A 10623-nucleotide genomic window follows, 5' to 3' on the forward strand; every position below is an offset into this window, starting at 1 on the left:
CTATGTTCATATATTATATTTGTTTTCAGGTATGTTTGGTAATACTTCACAGTTGTGGATTACATTGTTGTATCTTTCAGACTTATTTTCAGTCTTATGTGTTTCATTCATTTACGGTTCACTCTTCTCTGTGGGAATAAGCAGCAACATACTTCAGTTCTTTGGTTTCTGCTCATCTTCAGTTATATCAGTAACACCATATTTTGACTGTGTCAGTATAACTGTGCTTTCACATGTGTGTTACAGGTATGTGATATTTGTTACGGGATTTTTTTCTTAATTGCTTTATACTAGTTGCAATACTACTAGATATCCTATGCATATGTTTATTTTCACTATGTAATAAATGTTAAAATTATAGGGCAGCTATGGTGGTGCAGCTGTTAGCATTACCGCCTTACAGCAAGAGATTCACTGGTTCGATCCTCGAATAGGGTGCCTTCTGTGTGGAGTCTGCATGTCCTCCCTGTGGCTGTGTGGGCACCCTCCTGGTGCTCAAGTTTCCTCCCACATCCCAAAGACTTGTTGTAAGTGGACTGGACACTCTAAATTGTCCCTAGGTGTGAGTGTGTGCCTTCTGTGGAAGGTTGGGCACTGGGCTGGCAACTTGATACCATAAAACTCCACTGACGATCATAAGCAGACAGGTGATCTGCTGTGGTGACCCCTAACCAGGAAAAAGAAGAATAAATGTTAGAATTTTATTTTATACTTTTGGTCTTTTTAGGAAGTCGGTTCCCATTAGTCCTTCTTTTTAAATCCTTTCAATCGTATTCTTATTATTAAGGGATTACATATTTCCCTTTTTAATGATGCAAAATATTTTTTGATTTCTTCTTCAGTTTGTCTTCGGCAATACCAGCTTTAGGGGTATTTTTTATTAGGATCTTCCCATCCTGATAATCTTGGGACTTTATCCTGTGGGTAGAAAAAGGACTGGTCATATTGCACATGACAGTTATGTCATAATGCTTTGAGGACCATGTCCATTGTCCTCTTTGATCCACCATTCTTTCCCTCATCTCCCTGCATTGGTCCATCAGTTCTTTTAGAGTCTTCTTCTCTCATGGATTTTCTTCATGTTTGTTGTGACTTAGCATTGGCCCATAAATGTCTTAAGAACATTCCTTCTGTGCATAGGTTTATGGGTAAACTGGAGGAGTTTTGTAGTCTTGTAAAGTTTGGGATGCCAAGAAGACTGACTCATGCTGGCGTCAAATACTGTGTGCAGATGAAGACTGGCCTGGTTCTTTACTTCTGTTCTTATGATAAGGGCATAACTTTCATTTCATGATTTATGTTCTCCATTGGCTTGTATGATATTCTCTTGTTCTGTCTAGGAACCCAAATTTCTGCTTAAATGCAAAGATTCTTAAAAGATTTGTTAGGGGGTTGATTTCATGTTGGCTTAATGATCAGGTTTGTTCCTTTGTGCTGAAGAGAAAGTTTGTTTGTGTCTTTCGGCTTTTCCCAGTTAGGGGTTGCCACAGTGGAACTCCGGTCCGCTAATGATTGGTAGTGGATTTTCACGTACCAGGTTACCAGCCCTGATGCACAACCTTCAATGAAGGCACGCCCCATTCACATATGCCTTCACACAGAAGACGCTCTAGCTGAGAATCGAACGGGACAACGTCTTGCTATGAGGCGACAAAGCTACTGCAGCACCACCACCGCAGCTGAAGAGAAAGTGAGGCTACAAAATAGTTGGTACATAGAACCTTGATGTGAACAAATGGCAGAAAAAACAACCAAGGCTGGTACAAAAAAGTATCGTATGTCTGAATGCGAAAGCTTGAACAGACAAAATGCTGTCCTCAGTGTAAATGCTGATAATCCGTTAAAAGCAGGTTTTTAATTACACCAAAGTTATAAGTCAACACAGTAAAAAGGTCCCTTTCATTTTTCAAACAATAAGCACTTTCGAATAATCTTCATCAGATTGTTAAAAGACATGGGACTCCAATTGTATTTATATAAAAGTTAATTTAACATCAGACCAATGGAAACTCTAGCTTCCGATTATTTATTTTATTTCACCCAATCACTTTCCATGCTCATCCATCATCTTCAAGAACTATTATGGCCAATAGAGAGATCCTATTGCCGACACACTTTCATGTTGCCCAATGGTGGATCTCCTTTCCTTTATAGTCGGCTTTGAGTATAGAAATTGGTTAAACATCAGACCAATGGGAAAACCTAGCTTCCGAACATTTATTTAGTTTAATCCAATCGCCTTATATGTTCATCCTTCAGACTCAGAAACTACTATAGCCAATGTAGAAATTCTATGACCGACATGTCCTCACATCAGCCAATGGTAGATCACCTTGCCTTCAGAATCAATTTCAGGGGGGTAGCACTAACCAGGCTTGGTTGCCTTTCGGCTCGTATATTAATAATTTTCCTTAGTTTCATAAGATACTCAATGTCAGCTTTTCTTGCATCTATATGCACATATTCAGTAATTAATTTTGTTTTATTTGAACCGGACACTTTGCATATTCATCCATCAAGCTCAATAGTTATTATGTTCAGTGCGGAGATCCTATGACCGGCATACTCTAATGCCAGCCGATAATAGGTCTCCTTACCTCCAGTTTCGGTTTCAAGGAACAAACACTATCCAGGCCAGGTTGCCGTTCGGCTCATATATTGATAATTATTTTTACTTCCTTCAGTTGCGTGAAAATCTCAATGTCACATTTTCCTTGCAGCAGTGTAAACATATTTAATACTTGAGTTAATACCAAATCAAAAGCAATCCTAACTTTCAGTCATCAGTCGTATCCAATCGTTTTACATATTCATCCATCCTGCTCGAAGAGCACTGTAACCAATGAAAATATCCTATGCCCGACACACCTCCATGTCAACCAATGGCAGGTCTCTTTGCCTTCAGAATCGGGGTAGCACTAAACAGGCTTGGTTACCGTTCGGTTCATATATTAATGATTTTCCTTAGTTTCATAAGATTCTCAATGTCTGCTTTTCTTGCATCTATAAGCACATGTTCAGTAATTAATTATATTTTATTTGATCCTGACACTTTGCATATTCAACCATCAAGCTCAATAGTTATTTTATTCAATGTGGAGATTCTATGACCGGCACACTGTAATGTCAGTCAATAAAAGGTCTCCTTGTCTCCAAGTTCGGTTTCAAGGGAAAAACATTATCCAGGCCAAGTTGCCATTTGGCTAATATATTAATAATTCTTTTTACTTCCTTTAGTTGCATGAAAATCTTGATGTCACATTTTCCTTGCATCAGTGTAAATATATTTGATACTGGAGTTAACACCAAATCAAAAGCAATCCTAACTTTCAATCATTAGTTGTATCTAATCATTTAACATGTTCATCCATCTCGCTCGAAGAACACTGTAACCAGTGAAAATACCCTATGTCCGACACACCTCCATGTCAACCAATGGTAGGTCTCCTTGCCTTCAAAATCAGCTTCAGGTGAATAACGCTGTTTAGACCAGGTTGCTGGTCAGCTCATAGGTTAACAATCCACTTTGCTTCCCTTAATTTCGTAAGGTTTTCAATGTCACCTTTTCTTGAGCCAGTGTGTATATTTACAATGACTTTAAACATAAAGGAATGATTGGCATGCACACTGACATGCAATGCTAATGCATTATGGGGATCTCTATTCACAATTTCCCTTTGATGTCTTAATATACGTCTTTTAAAAATTTGATTGGTTTTCCCCACATAGTAAGATGGACATGATTTACATGTGGCCAAACAGACCACGTTGATTGTTGAGCATGTAGCTTTCACACTGAATGTATAACTTCTTTTTGTTCTTGGGTGTTCAAAAGAGTTGCTGCTATCTATGAGAGGACTGGCAGTAGAGTGTCCACACTTAAAAGTTCCTTTGCAACCTATGATCTGATTCTTACTATGGCCATCCTTAGTGCAAAGAAGTCTTTTTAGATTTTTCTTATTCTTAAACCCAAAATGTGGTTTATCACCAACAATATTGCACAGTTGTGGATCCTGTGTCAGGATAGTCCAAAATTGTTTTCTAACAGTTTGAATTTGGCGGTTGTTCGTAGTATAAGTCAACAATACTCTCATTTTTTCTCCTTCATGTACTGGTCGTATCCACTCTGTGATTGCTGATGATCTCATATCTTTGTCATTATAACCTCTTTCTTTTAGGTTTTTTTGTAGAAACTTGATTTCCTTTTGTCTTGAAGTTTATTGACTACACCTTTTATGAATCCTGGTGACTTCATTATGCATGATGTTTTTGGTTACATGCCTAGGGCGCATGCTGCTCTTGAGTAGGTAATGATTCCTCCATGTATTCTTTCTATGTAACTCTGTATGCAATGTACCTACTTCATTAAGAATGATGTTAGCATCTAGGAAACTAACAGCTTCATGTGAGCAGCTGGCTCTAAATGTTAAGAAAGAGGTGTTAGAATCAAGATAAGTATGAAATTGTGTAAACTGTTCAGTGTCTCCTTTCCATAAAATAAACAAGTCATCCACAAAGCGTCCATAATACAAGATGTTATCTTGCCAAGGATTATTCGAATGTAGAACATATTGCATTTCCCAGTCTACAAGCACTAAGTTTGAATAACTATTGGCACAGGGGGTGCCCATGGCAACCCCCCATTTCTGCCAGTAAATCATATCTCCCTAAACGAAGTAGTTGTTCCTTCCATGGCTGTTCTAATTTTATTCAGAAAGTCATCCATATCTATTAACACTGTATTATAAAAACATAATATTTCTCTTAATTCCCTTTCTACATATAAGGACATGTTTTCTGTGATCCACCCCTGCCCTAAAACTATCGGACATAGGGGTGGGTCATGAAGATCTTTATGTATTTTGGGAAGTCCATTTATAGCTGGAATGGTAGACTTAGGAACTTCCAAAAAATTAAACAGCTCCAAGTCTATTTGTCTTTGTAAAAGCATGTCATTGAGGTAAACATTCACTCTATGCATGGCTCGGTTAAGGTTGCTTGATGTTACTCTTTTATATGTTTTACTATGTTTAAGCATAGTGTCCATTTTCTTTGTATACCATGTAGTATCCAAGACCACTATGGCCCCACCTTTGTCAGCTGGTTTTAAAATAACATTCTCATTTTGTTGTAAATTGTGAATGGCTTGTTTTTCATCATAAATAATATTCCTGTAGTGTTTAGTATGAGTACCCATTCTTAATTTCTCAGCCTCATTACTGCATAATCGGGTGAATAACTCCACTGCTGGATGACTAACCGGTACGAAAGTACTAGGCTTCCTTAACATCTTTTTCTGATTAGAATTGCTTCCAAATATACTTTTCAAGATTACATTGCGTCCAAAGCACTTTAGGTCCATAACAAATTCATTTAAAGCTGATCTAAATGCAGGAATAAAAGTCAGGCCTTTTTGTAAAACTGATTGCTCTGCTGAGGTTAAGACATGCTTGGAAACATTCACAACCAAGGAATTTTTTAAATCATTGTTTTTTTCCTCTTTCGACCTTGGCTCTGTGATCTGTTGTTCTTGTAGAATGATTGTTTCAGAAAAAATGGTAAAGTAGTGGATAAGGGAAGATGTGTCCCACCTTTCTTAGGAATAGCTCCTGTCAAGCTGACATCAGAGCTTCTTTCTGAATTGATGTAAAGTGAACAACTAGGTTTTTCATTGGGTGCAGCTATGATTAATTGATTTTCTTCTTCCTCTTGTAATGAAGTGGAAGGAATTTCACCTAATTCAGTATTAAATGTACGCTAATAATTAGATTGTGGTGCTCGTGTTCCAGTCCTAAATTCATCCATTGGCCATTCAAAAATGCGACCTTGTTTAAAATCTAATACATCTCTGTTCAGCTTCTTTATTTTCTGATCTTTCGGTTTGGACTCATAGATATTTAAATTGAATTGCAATGTCTCAAGTTTATTAATTTGGTAGGGAGTCAAATTCACCTTTTCTAACTCCAATTGCTTCTCTTTTATCTGTTGTGCAATTTTATCTTCTTCCAGTTTGAAATATTCCATTATGAGTTTTATGTAGCGGAAACTGGTTTCAAGATTAACAGCTTGCCAGTGTTCTAAAAGATCAGGATACTGGTTGGCATAACTAGGCATGCATTTAACGTGCATGCCTCTAGGAATAACTTGGTGATGTAAGCAGGCTTCAAGATGAAAGCGCTGCCAAGTTAATCTCTTTACTTTAAATGCTACAGTCTCAACATAATTCAAGATAGCATCAGAATTGGTGTTATCCACACTGACTGTAGTGGTGGTGCTGCGGTAGCATTGTCACCTCACAGTAAGATGTTGTCCTGTTCAATTCTCAGCCAGAGAGTCTTCTGTGTGGAGACATGCGTGAATGGGCGTACCTTCATTGAAGGTTGTGCAGTCTGGGCCGGCAACTCAGCAGGTAAAAATCTACTGCCAATCATTAGTGGACCGGGTTCCACTGTGGTGACCCCTAACCGGGAAAAGCCGAAAGACACAACAACATAAATACAATTGGAGTCCCATGTCTTTTAATGATCTGATGAAGACTATTTGAAAGCGCTTATCATTTGAAAAAAAAGGGACCTTTTTACTGTGTTGACTTTTAACTTTGATGTAATTAAAAACCTGTTTTTAATGGATTATCAGCATTTACACTGAGGACAGCATTTTGTCTGTTCAAGCTTTCACATTCAGACATACGATACTTTTTTGTACCAGCCTTGGTTGTTTTTTCTGCCGTTTGTTCATGTTTCCTTCTTTTTGGCAGTTCAGCTTTAGCAGTGGAAAGGTATTCATTATTTTTCTTACCTATATAGAACCTTAGATCACTGAAGTCCTCTCATAGGGGATGTTCTCAGATGAAATTCCATTTATGAAGCAACTTTGATAGTTACTTTATGTTTCATTTATTTAGGGTACCTTCAGTAAAAATCTTATATATGGGTTCAACAAATTTTCTTCTCAGTTACTATGTTTATTAGTGAGCATAATTCCTTTATGTGGAGGATGTTAAAGAGTTTTATACCCAGACAAATAACAGGCAGAATGGATATTGCTGGTAACCCAGCTACTAGGAAATTGGCTGAGAGAGAACTTTCTTTAACTCATGTCTTCCATTATTTGGTGATAACAGGCATCTAGCATAGTGATATGACATACTGTTAGGATCTACTGCAGCAGCAATGGGGAGAGAGTGGCTAGATGGCACTGACAAGGAATGAACTAAGTACCAGTTGCTTTGGAATTTGATAGAGAACTGACACACTTGTAAGAAAACTTTGCTCTAGCAACTATGTTGCTGCATATCTACAAACAGGCGCACAGATACACACAGACATGCCCACACAAACACAGACACACACACACACACACACACACACACACACACACACACACACACACACACACACACACACACACACACACACACACTCTTAATTTAAGAGATTTATAGTTCAATACTGTTTTGTATAACAGTAATAGTGATGATCAGGAAAACAATATGTGAAAAATTATTCAGCTGAGGAGATCTTGGTTAACCACCCAGGAAGATGAACATCTGTGACTTCACTTCACAACTCCCCATTATCACCCCCATATAATTTACTTTATACCTAACCATATACTCCCACTTACTGTCAAAGCCACAGCATCCCGTTATTTAATTAAAAATTTAAAAAAAGGTAAATTTAACAACAGTCTGGTGGCAAACAAGGCATAACTAAATAAATTGCATACTACACCAACTATTCTGAGCTGATTCAGTAATAATCAAATTCTAGCAAACAATTAGTCTCTACAAGGAATCATACCAGAATCTTATCATTCATCCTCCTCTTACTTGGCCTGCAACTTTATCTACTTTTTTTGATACCTTTCCTGTTACAAATATCAACCATGCTCACTTTATGATGGATTCCCTCCATTCCCACCAGATATCCCCCTCATCCTACTTGCATATTTACACCAGAAATATAACATACACTAACAGAAAACAATTTATATACAGACCACATCCTTATTATGTCCAAAACTTCCTTACAAAGCTGTGCTAACTCCTCCTTAGACTACTTCAAGCAGGCAGCATCCATCCTGCCTCAATTCCAAGCAACACTAACTTTCAACCTGATTGCAGCTCACACCTCACAGCTAATCAGACAAAATCTACAGGATACAAAGGTAATGTCCCTTAACCCTATTATCTTAAACTCCAACAGTCTTAAAACAGCATGCCTTTATACTGGGAGTAACTATTGCAAATGGCCTGGACTTGAGGTATGGATTTTCTCAGAAAAAAATCTCACATTTTAGGCATAACTAAAACATGGCTCAAACACAAATGTTGACACTATCAACAACATCAGGACTGTAGAAAGCAGTTAGAACAGTAGTCAAAACTGGATCACAGTAGAAATAGCATTATGTGGCCACATCAAGCTACACATCTGCATATGATATACCCCTACCTTCCTCTGTAGCTATCTTACAGCAATTTTTTTCTAGACATTTTTTATAGGTGTACCACAAAATATCATTGTCCTTGGACTCTAGCATCAGTACTGCCACTGACACATTACATTCTAAATAAAATGCTTAGTCTCCACAAATTAGAACAGTTTTTGAATTGCCCAACTAGACCTAACAATAGTAATTAGTTCCACTCTTGATGTTATCACTAACTTTAAGCATAGATGCTTTGACATAACCATTCTCCCAAGTACTCTGAATAACAATTGTACAGTGACCTCAACATGGCCTTTCAAGGCCAAAAAATATGCTACCAGATTCTAAGATACTGGCCTATTCTGGAATCCAAAAGTGCCATGCTCATTAACAACTTAAGCCCTCTAGACTGATTTGCCATATTCAACCTCACCAACCCCAACTTAGTTTTAAACAGCTTTCTTAAGAAACTTTCCATCCTGAAATATTTAGTCTTCCTATTGTTAAAAGGAGCTTGAGAGGACAAAAATGCCCATGGCTTAGCACAGACTTAAAAAAGCTTCTTGCAGCTTGTAATAAATCATGGGAAACTTGAAAACAATAGGAATCTGATGTTCAGCTACACCAAAATTATCAAGAACTAAAGAAAAGAGCCAGGAGAACAATCAATTCTGCAATGGTGACTTTTGTGGGAAATAGATTGGAAGCACAGACCAGCAACACAAAATACTTCTGGAAAGAAATAAAGGAACTTACAGGAAGCATTATAGAATCCCCAGTGTTTTCTTTCATGCAAGCAGATACATTTCATTAACACCTATAGACTCCTAATATAAACCTTAAAAGGCATAACAAACAAGTTAGCTGCTTACCAAACCCATACAGTTCTTAATAACTCCTCAAAGCCCTCTCGGTCATTATCTTCCCAGTTTTAGACACAAGCAACTTATACCCCAACATTCTAGTTTAGGCAGATTTCTGAAAAACAGAATAAAAAAAAAGTCCTATTGAACCTCACTAAGATAGGTAGTACATCCTGCCCTAAGTTGCATCCATCCTTTGTTAAATTAATAGCTATTTATATTGCAAAATTCTTCTTAACACATATACAGCTTGTCAGTTACTTTATAGGTCTTCCCTGTCCTGTTCAAACATGCAGTTTTAACTTCTCTTTTTAAGAAATCCAATGTTAAGGAGTGAAAATTTGTCATAAAAGTTATCAAACCAAGGCTGTTCTAGCGCACAGGTACCTCAAAGGTCCAGTTCCATGTCTACTGTTTTTCTCATTTTTCATCAGAGATCTCACCAATAACCTCCCCAGTCCAAATATTATAATGTATGCTGATGACCTCCTCACACTTGAAACCAATAATAAACTTCCACAGCACCAGCTGAAACTGTAAAACAGCTTCAGTAATCTTTGCAACTGGACCCAAAACAACAGTTTGCTTATCACAACTTAAAGATTTAGCATCATTATCTTTGGAAAACCTCAGAAGATTCTCAACAATACCAGAATGACTCGTATAGGCACAGACAGAAACAATCTTCTAATTGTGACTAAACAAAGATGCTTTGACCTCAGGCTTTACTAACTTTTTCTAACCATACAGACACCATTATAAATAAAATGTTTATATAGCTAAGATTGTGCTGTAAAATATCCCACTTAATTACACCTGCCTGTAACCAAGCATTATAGAGGAGCGTATTAATTCCATAAATTGAATATGGTCAGCCTTTAATAACGTTCCACTCAAGGATACATACACACAAAAAATACAAACAACGGTTAAAAAAATATTCAGATCTGCATGACTCGCTGACCAGAGAACCCATCTTATCCAAGGCAAAATGGCTACCATTGAATGAAAGATCAGTCCTATCCCCATTAAAATTCAAGTTATAAAACAGATGTCACAGCTATGCTCTGAGGGAAATACTTAAGGATACCCTTTCCCTGTTTAGATCCATATTCAAGACAGCTTTTGGCAAAAGGGCATTTGCAAAGCTAGCACCTGAAATCTGGAACCATATCGCCAATAGAAGTCATGCCAGAAAACACTTTATACATGTTCATAAGTAAGTTGAAAAAGACCCTTCTTAAGGATTGCACCTGTGTCTGCTATATAGAAAAGAGCTAAGCACACAACGGAAATAAATTCTTGCATATAGCTATGGTTTTGATGC

Source organism: Protopterus annectens, chromosome 8.part0, assembly GCF_019279795.1.
Source record: "Protopterus annectens isolate FY-2018-M chromosome 8.part0, PAN1.0, whole genome shotgun sequence".
NCBI lineage: Eukaryota > Metazoa > Chordata > Ceratodontiformes > Protopteridae > Protopterus > Protopterus annectens.